Source organism: Chiloscyllium plagiosum, chromosome 25, assembly GCF_004010195.1.
Source record: "Chiloscyllium plagiosum isolate BGI_BamShark_2017 chromosome 25, ASM401019v2, whole genome shotgun sequence".
In the NCBI taxonomy this organism is placed as follows: Eukaryota; Metazoa; Chordata; class Chondrichthyes; order Orectolobiformes; family Hemiscylliidae; genus Chiloscyllium; species Chiloscyllium plagiosum.
The window spans coordinates 27,646,024-27,656,054 of NC_057734.1; positions in this window are offsets into that span (position 1 = coordinate 27,646,024).

Below are 10,031 nucleotides of genomic sequence, written 5' to 3' on the forward strand. Positions count from 1 at the left end.
AAATTGGCCTCTTCACTCATGATGACATCAAACTCTAATCCTTCTCCACTTCTCTTGACTGGCACAGTAATTCATATTTCTTGTCTTCAGTCATTGATTTCCCTATGTCACTATGATTCCCCATAGTCAACACCTTCAGATCCAGCTGAAGTGACTCTGTCCTATTACAAATGATACCCTCTCCCTTGCTGGTCAATGTCTGCTTCCACTTGAGACAATATGCAAACTTTGCTTTTTTAAGCTAAGTTTCAGGTTGCTTTTCTCTCTATCAGAAAGGTCACCTATTTTCATCCTTATAATATTACTGGACTTTGTCTTAGTCTTTTTGTCAGCAGAAGTCCATTGCAGCAACTCTGTTTTAACAGCACCTTCCAAATCTGTGACCTCTGCCATCTTCAAGCATAGAAGATTTGAAAGCATGCAAACACCATTACATATGAGCCACATAGAACCACATCGCAGTTCCTTTACTGGCACTAGTTCAAAGCCAGGAAATTGTTCTCAAACAGCATTGTGGATGCGCTTACACTCGAAAGGCAGTGGCAGTTCAAGAAGGCATCTCATCAACACCTTCCCTTATGTGTAAGTTGGGATGAGCAATAATTGTTGACCTGGCCAGAAATGGCTATGTCTCTAAACAAACAAATTATAAAAAAAGCAAAATCACTTCCAGACTCAACCAATGAATATTCTCTTTGCTGTGCATCTATTCTCTGTCCAACATAACAAGTAATTTCTCTGAAACTCTATCATATTCTGCACTGAATCTGATTCTTCTCAGCTACCTCAATCCTCATTAACCTGCACTGGCTTGCTGGTTAAATACCAGCCAATAAACCCATCTCCAGATTCACTCTGCCCCTGTCCCAGAACTCCTACCATCCTATACACCTTGAACACTTCAATGTTCTGAATCTGATATTTTGTGAAAATCCCTCATTTCATCAATCCAATGGGGTACAGCTCCTTGGTCTACCTTTCCAGCCATCACGTTCCTGAGCCTCCCTGGGTGGAAAGGAATGAAAGGAGCACAGCTCCTGAAGTTGGGGCTGAAAGGGAGCACCTTTCTGTTCATGTACCAGGAGCCAAAGTGCGTGCAACCTCAATGGAAATTGTCAGTGCATATCGCAACTCATGTCTAAGTCTGTGTAAGAAACATCCACTTGACTTAATTTCTGATTGGGGAAAGCTACAAATGGCCTACCTCATCCTGTTTCTCGGCAGCGGGTGGAGACACAGGTGTTAAGCTTGAAAACACAACCTTTGTCAGCAAGGCCATTCAGCAGCGTGACTCACAGTCTCCAGTCTCCTCTAAACCCTCCAGCAATTTTCCCAGCAACTAGGCTCCCACCACTTGGAACTTCATCTTCTCAAACCCCTATCACCAGCTATTCCCCCATCATTCCACTCTGCAATTCATGAAGATGCCTGAAGGCAAAGACTGGCCTCCACTGAACTGGAAATATCAGAAATTTCTCTTTTTCTCAGGAGCAATAGAAGTCCTTGACAGAGGTGGCCTGGGAAGACAATGCAGTGGTGCTCACCAGCAGCATTACCTGAGGAAAGTTAGTGGACAAAAATAGGAAATTAGTTTAAACTGAATGTTTGAGATTCTCTACACCAGGGGCCAGATCATTTAAAGAGGAGGTAGAAGGATATTTGCAATGTCGGGGAGTTGATGCTGACTTGGCACGAAACAGGAGCCAAGGCCTGTGGCAGATTGGCCACGATCTTGTTGAATGTTGGAATAGGCTTGAGGGGGCTGAATGGCCTTCTCCTGCTCCTAGTTCTTATGTTCTTGAAGAGAATCTGCATGACGTCTTGATGTAACCCCAGTTTTTCAGAATATAAAACAGATTAAAATAAGCAAACACTGTTGGAACAAACTAACAGGAACTAATACGATTCTAGTAAAACTGCCCCTGTCCATTTTCGACAGCACCAGGTCTCCAAGGTGTGGGTGGTGAAATGAAGGTTCAGTGAAAACGGTGCAGAATCAGTTAACAAACTTCACGCCCCATTTCCCCTTCCCAATGACTGCAGTGTGAAAATGAATTGGCCACTCACTTGCTTTACCCTCTCATCAAGGAGCAACTTCACCTTCATTGTGTGAAAGGCTGAGACATTGGCCCTGGTTACAGCTGACTACAGCCACACCCTGTGCTGTAAAACAAAAACACATCTACACAGAGATGGAAGCAGAACAATGTTTGACGCAGGATGTGAGCGCACTGCTTCAAACAGTCATGCTTGCTTTATGAACAGGAATCGGGCTTACTTTTTGATAAACAGAAACCATTGCTAGGTGTGACTACTAAATGTTGCATGTCCCATTTTGTGTTTCAGTATACAGTGTACTCATTGTTTAGTGACCAATGTTATATCACCAAAGAGAACACTTGAACTAACCACAAAATACAATCTCATATTTCATGCCTACAGGCACCTTATAATTGTCTGGCTAATATGCAAGTCTTTCAGCTAGATTAGCATTCAAATCATTCAGATCTGGCGACAAAACCAGCATCAAGTCTAGTGGAAGCTGTGCGCTCACCACGGACTTTTTATCTCTTTCAAGTTTACTTCTCAGATTACTGCAGGCACAGTAGGATTGCATCTGCTAATATAGTCACAAAGCAGTAGTGCTGTCTCTACCCGTTAAGGACAAGTCATTGAATTATCAATCAATTACATTGTGCTTAGACGTAGCAAAATTTATATAATTCCCCCTTGTGAGGCTTCTGAAGACAAAGCACAGTGCTTCTAAGCAAAGTATTTTCCAGTGAAATCATCCCTAATTGCACTCTCTAGATTTTAAAATAAAGCAGTTGATAGTCAAATCTTTTCAACTTTTAAATTATGTAAATTGTCCATATTTGTAGCACTTGTTCATTGTGTAATGTGGTAATGGGCTGCTGGTTTCAGAACGGGTATTAGACAGATACTCATTGTCTTATGGAACATGAGTCACTTCATTCATTCAAATATATTAAAATCATTTATTCAGACGACAGAACTTCCTGCTGTTCAACTGCAAATCACTTCTCAATCCGCTTGTGATACTGACACCAGAGCAACTGATCCTGATGGATGAACATCTTTGTCCAGCAATGTTGAATGTACAGTATTTCTGTGTGTGCTGACTCGCCTTTAGTTGACTTTAGAAGCCACAATTGGATATCACCCCATCATCCTAACTACAAATAAAAAATTTACATAGGTAACACAGGTAGAACATGGAGTGATTTTAAGTTTGTAATGTCAGTGGTAGTTTCAAGTCTATCTGGCATTGTCCCTTGTATAACTTAGCCCTCTCAAAAATATTTATTATCTTATTTCCATATCTAAACGATACATATTGAAGAGTCACCACTTCCATGCATTCAATTTACTTAATCAATTAAACAAATCATTTGTATTCCATTTTTTACTATTGTAATATACAATCATATGTGAAAGCCCTAATGCATGTGAATACACTTTGTTTCTAAACATTTATGTTCCAGGATTAATTGTGTTAAATTTATGTTCAGAAGGCTGAATAACAATAACCTAGTCTTCCTCCTGTGGGACAGCAATGGAATTGCAACTCCGTAGCCTTTCCAACATTTCACACCGTCACTGAGTGAAGAATATAAGCAGAGACACATATGGTCTCCAGACAGAGGTCCCAAAGAGAAAAAAAATAAAAAAGGTTGAAGCCCACAGAATATCCTACTGCTCGGTTACAGCTTTGAACAATCATTTTAGTCACAAATTCCAAACTACCCTGAGAACATCAGCAATTCCTCGAAAAAATGTCATTTTGGTGCAGGGAAAATTTCATCATAACTCATGTCCTAAGACATATTAACTGTTTAAGGTGTGATATAGTAACTAATCTAACTTAAAAACATATGTAATCTCCACAGATATCAGTGTGAGATGCACAATATTTAATCACAGAATCCCTCCAGATAGAAACAGGCCATTTGGCCTATCGAGTCCAGACCGACTTGCTGACAAGCAACCTACCCAGACCTGTCATCAACCCTATCCTTGTAACCTGCATTTTCCATGGCCAATTCACCTAGCCTGCACATCCTTGGATATTATGGGCAATTTAGCATGGCCATCTTTGGATTGCAGGAGGAAACCCGGACAAATCCAGTTAAAAATCACACAATACCAGGTTATTGTCCAACAGGTTTATTTGGAAGCACTCGCTTTCAGAGCATTGCTTCTCTATCAGGAGGTTGTCTGAAAGCTAGCATTCCGAAAGCTAGTGCTTCCAAATAAACCTGTTGGATTACAATCTGGTGTTGTGTGATTTTTAACTTTGTACACCCCAGTCATGGGGAGAAAGTGCAAAATCCACAGTCGGTCACATGAGGTTGGAATTGATCATGGGTCTCTAGCGCTATGAGGCAATAGTGCTAAACACTGATCAATCGTGTGACTCTAAACAGTACTTAATGTTAATCAATGGTTGTCAATGTAATAAATCACCTCATCAAGTTAAAACATTTGACAATGGAGCCTTCTGATTTTATTTCATCTTACAATTATTGCATCCAGAGGAAGAAGACATTTTCCATTTTGGAAAGCCAGTGTCATCATTAAAGGGATTAGGTATTCCACTTGCAGTCTGCCTCAGCCCCAATCTCAAACCTTAAGTTCTGACAGTCTCTCACAGAAACTATCTTCTAGTTGCTCTATGCAACTTAATGATTATAGTACCTTTATGCTGTGGATCTTTGAAAATCTAAGAATGTCCAAATCCACTTTTCTTAAATACAGCAAATACGAGATGTTCATCTGATCTGTCTTAGTTGGCTGCCTGAGTTAAAACAAACTCACTCCACTAACTCACATTCTTTCTTAGTAAAATGATGTCTGGGTTCTTAAATTCTCTCCTTGGTATAAACATGTATTGGAAGGTTTAAGTACAAGCCCCTGATGTCAGCATTATGTTTTTAACAAGCAAGAAATGCCCTAAGTTATGTACAGAATGCAGTTTCCTCAACTCCAGCTTTGGAGGATTACTTGCTGGCCAACCACACAAACCTGAAATTTTCCATTTTCACACCTGTCACCTTTTTGGTATCCATAAGTTCGGTTACCAACTAATGCTCAAGTAATTTGAGACTGTACTTTCCTCATGGGCATGTGTTGAGCAGACTGGGTTAAGATAGTCCTGAGTGTTGGAGACAAGCAGAGAGAAGCTTGCAATGCACTAATTTGAGCTGGGTTCAAATACAAGTTCATTAGGCAAAAGGACAAGTGCTGGTCAACTCTCTGTCTCCCCACTCCTTCCATTGTGCACTACAGGGATTTCTTTTTTTTGTTCAATTTGCACAAATTGCTGCACTTGCACAAATCTGGAGGTGATCAGACAAGCTGAAGAATACCTCCAGAACAGGCAAAGATGAAACTGCCACTTAATCAATTTTGGAATCTTTGGTATCAGATCAATACGAGATTCCATATCTAGATTTAGTTTTTCTGTAGCATTCTGAATCGCCATTGCATAAGTGTAATGATTCCAACTGGAGGCAAAACAGATTCCAGAGTTAAACCTGGCTTGATGACTAAATATGTTTAAATTTTTCAGTTGGTGGTTAGGAACATGGAATATATTCAAATGAGGGTGCCAATGTTCTTTAGCTTATGATCACAAGTTTATGACTCAAAATAAAAAAAAACAAAGTTTTATACATGACTGTTTCAAAAGATCTTAACTCAAACAGCTCAACATAATTCCATCTGTTTCCCACCAATAGCTTTTCACAGATATTAAATCTCAGAGAAATATCACTCTTATCTCAACTCTTTAATTCCTGGCTCTTTCCAATTCTTATTCTTGGATTGCTGAGACCGTTTTATAACTTCTTTCAATTTCCCTTAGCTTCTTTTCACTCTGACAACTTGAAAATTACTCCTTGTTCCTCTGAACTCAAGTCAAAACAAAGCTGGTGACCCCTGGCCTACTTTCTCTGTACATCATAAAACTGAGGAAACAAAGTTATGAATGAACTTTATAGGTTCCTGCTATGCACTTAACTGAATCACATCCTTTCTTGGAAATTGAGCTTAAACCATTTTTCTGGGTGACTTTCTAATCTCTCAAAAAAAGGTATTTACAGAACTAACACAAAATCCACCTGCCTCCATTTTAAATTCACATATGATTATAGTGTATACATTTATCACAGCCCTGCCCCGCCCCCGAGGAAGAAACAGATAGGTTTCCTAAAGAAATATTTTCATTTTCTATAAAAATATCTTCTATTCACTATTCCAATTTTATATTGATATGAATAATATATTTGTAGTAAACATACAATTATTTTAATGACAACTGCATTCTATACAGTCCATATTGATTATGGCATTCATTTTCATTTATATTGGCATTCACCGTAATAGTATCTTTGACAGTAACATTTAGATTGTTTAAATTGCATGGTTATAGCATTAAACTCAAATGAAATAAACTTAGATTTTAGTCATGGAGTCATTCTAAAGCAAGCAAAATGTTTGCGGTCCATAAATATAACGGTCTCTTTTGAGTTGTCAGTACGTAAGCATCAAATTCTGTATGGCACAGACCAAGCTCAGTGTCTCTTTTTCTCCCATTTAATACTTATATTGACAAGCAGTCAATTTTGCATAAATATAACTGACTGACCATGTAATCTCCAACTTCCAATGGTTGAACAGCGCTCACACTGTCAACAGCCAGTTTGAATGGCTTCTCATTATTTAGAGCTACTGAAACCAGTGTGGTTGTCAGTGCGGCTTTCACATAGTGAAAACGCATGTTAATATCCATTCATCCATTTAAATCTCTTGTCTTTCTTTGAGAAGGAGTCATTACAATGCTGAAATTTGGAATAAACTTCCTTCAGCATTTACCCATGCAAATTTATTGTAGAAATTCATGCTATGTCTTAAATATGGGAACATCCAAGATAACCATTATTTTCATTTCTCTTGGAGCTAATTGGCCTTTTCCCACAGTGTGGTCTCAATAAGTCATTTTTGCTTTGACAAATTTACTTATAGCTAGATTTTACAAATTGTACCTGTTCAAATTCTTTGTGTAAGATTGTGGGTGGGGGTTTTGAAGGTGAGTGTGGGAGGATTTTGCATCAAGAGTGATGCAGAGGGTGGTAGTGTATGGAATGAGCTGCCAGAGAAAGTGGTGGAGGCTGGTACAGTAGCAACAGTTAAAAGGCATCTGGATGGGCATATGAATAGGAAGGTTCGGGATTAGTGGTGCTGGAAGAGCACAGCAGTTCAGGCAGCATCCGAGGAGCAGTAAAATCGATGTTATATGAATAGGAAGGGTTTAGAGGGCTATGGACTAAGTGCTGGCAAATGTGACTAGATTATGTTGGGATATCTGGTCGGCACGGATGAGTTGGACCAAAGGGTCTGTTTCCGTGCTGTACATCTCTATGAATCTATGTGGCAGAGCTAGAGTGAGTGTGAGGTAGCAGATAGAAGAGTGTAGCACTTCCCCTATAATGTGGAGATGTCGATGACCTTCTTACAACATTGTTGGCTGTTTCTCCACAGCGTGGAGGTGGGTCTATCGCAGGTGATAGCCTCACACCAGGCTGACAGGATCTGCCACTACTGGACCTCCAGGAAGAGGGTACCCCTTGCTCTGTACCACTCCATCAGGAAACTAGCTCCCTGTTGGAGAATTATAATGCCACCTTTCATTTGTACATTGTCTGATTGAATGTCCGCCACTGACTAGGGCAGCTTCAAAATGCCATCCCTTATTTCCAATTCATCCGTTTCTGCTGCATCAGTTTCCAAGATGACCAATTCCACCTCAGAAAGTCCCAGAAGGCCGCCTTCTTCCATGATCGCAACTTACCTTCCCACTTGGTTGACGATACCCTCCAGCGTATCTCCTCCACTTCATGCACTACCACCCTTGAACCACCTCCCCTCCCAATGCAACAAGGACAGAACTCCCCCTAGTGCTCACCTTCCACTCCACCAACCTCCACATACATCGCAACATCCTCTGCTACTTCCGCCACCTCCAAATGGACCCCACTTCTAAAGAAATATTTCCCTCCGTACCCCTGTCAGCATTCCAGAGAGACCCATTCCATTGCAACCCCCTCATCAGGTCCACACCCCCCGCCAGCCCACACCCTACTCCTGGCATGTTTCCCTGCCACCACAGGAAGTGCAAAACCTGTGCCCACACCACTCCCCTCACCTCCGTCCAAGGCCCCAAGGGATCTTTCCACATCCGTCAGAAATTTACCTGTACCTCTACCAATGTCATCTACTGCAACTGTTTACCTGATGTGGTCTCCTCTGCATCGGGAAGACAGGACGCCTACTTGCAAATCATTTCAGAGAACATCTCTGAGACACCTGCACCCACCAACCCTACCGCCCTGTGGCTGAACACTTCAATTCCCCCTCCCACTCCATCAAGGACAGACAGGTCCTGGGCCTCCTCCACCGCCAAACCGTTACCACCCGACATCTGGAGGAGGAACGCCTCATAATCCGCCTTAGGACCCTACAAACACATGGCATAAACATGGATTTCAACAGCTTCCTCATTTCCCCTCCCCCAACATTATCTCAGTCCCAAGTCAGCACCACCCTCTGGACCCGTCCATCACTGCTTCCTCTGACCTATCACCTTCTCCCTCACCTCCATCCACTTATTGCTTTCTCAGCTATTCCCCCCCCACACCCCCGTCCCATTTATCTCTCAGCCCCGGCCCACAAGCCTCATTCCTGATGAAAGGCTTATGCCCGAAAAGCAGATTCTCCTGCTCCTCGGATGCTGCCTGACCTGCTGTGCTTTTTCAGCAACACACTCTTGACTCTGATCTCAAGTACCTGCAGCCCTCACTTTCTTCCAAGTGCATAGCAGCCTTTTAAAGATGGCACAAGTGCCAGGGATACAGGTGTTTTGGTGAACATCATGTATGTGCTGAGTTGTTCTGGGAATGGTTCATGGGAAGATAGTGTCGGATGAGTGGGGTGCCACAGGGATGGAGTAGCACGGCAGCTTCGGTAATATACAGGAAGAAATTTTGCTGGCCCTCGTGGTAAAAATCCCTCCAAAAAAATAGGATGCAATTTGCATTTTGTCAAAAATTCTAAAGATTCATCCCAATGTTTTTCACATCAGTGTCACTTGTACTTAGGTGCTAACGTGTAATATATTGTATCTTATTTAAGGCAAGAGCCTTTTCCTGTTAGATTAGCAGATGGTTTCCCCTTAACCACACCAGCCTACCCTGTAGACCCCTGTCCTAAGAGAGCATGGTGGCAACAAACTCACCTCACGATGAATAATACAGCAGACAGACCCACACAGTAGGAAATGGTGAGGGGTCCTCATATACTGACCAACCAGGTACACACTGGATGAAATGAGACCACCTCAATGATTTAAGCTTCCCAGGTGTTTCCAAACTTCGTGGATCTGCTGAATGTGATTGACACAAATGTGAGGTAGTACATTTTGGAAAAGCAAATTAGGGCAGGACTTATACACTTATTGGAAGATCCTGGGGATTGTTGCTGAACAAAGAGACCATGGAGTGCAGGTTTACAGCTCCTTGAAAGTGGAGTCACAGATCGATGGGATAGTGAAGAAGGTGTTTGGTACAATTGCCTTTATTGGCTAGTGCACTGAATTGGGAGGTTATGTTGCAGCTGTGCAGAACATTGGTTAGGCCATTTTTGGAATATTGCATTCAATTCTCGTCTCCCTCCTATAGGAAAGGTGTTGTTAAACAAGAAAGGGTTCAGAAAAGATTTACAAGGATGTTGCTAGGAGTGTCTGAGCTACACAGAGATCTGAATAGGTTGCAGCTATTTTCCCTGGAGTCTTGGAGGCTGAGGCATAGGTTTATGGTGAGACGGGAAAGATTTAAAAGGGACCTAAGGGCAACTTTTTCACACAGAGGGTGGTATGTGTATGGAATGAGCTGCCAGAGGAAGTGGTGGAGCCTGGTATAACTACAACATTTAAAAGGCATCTTGATGGGTAT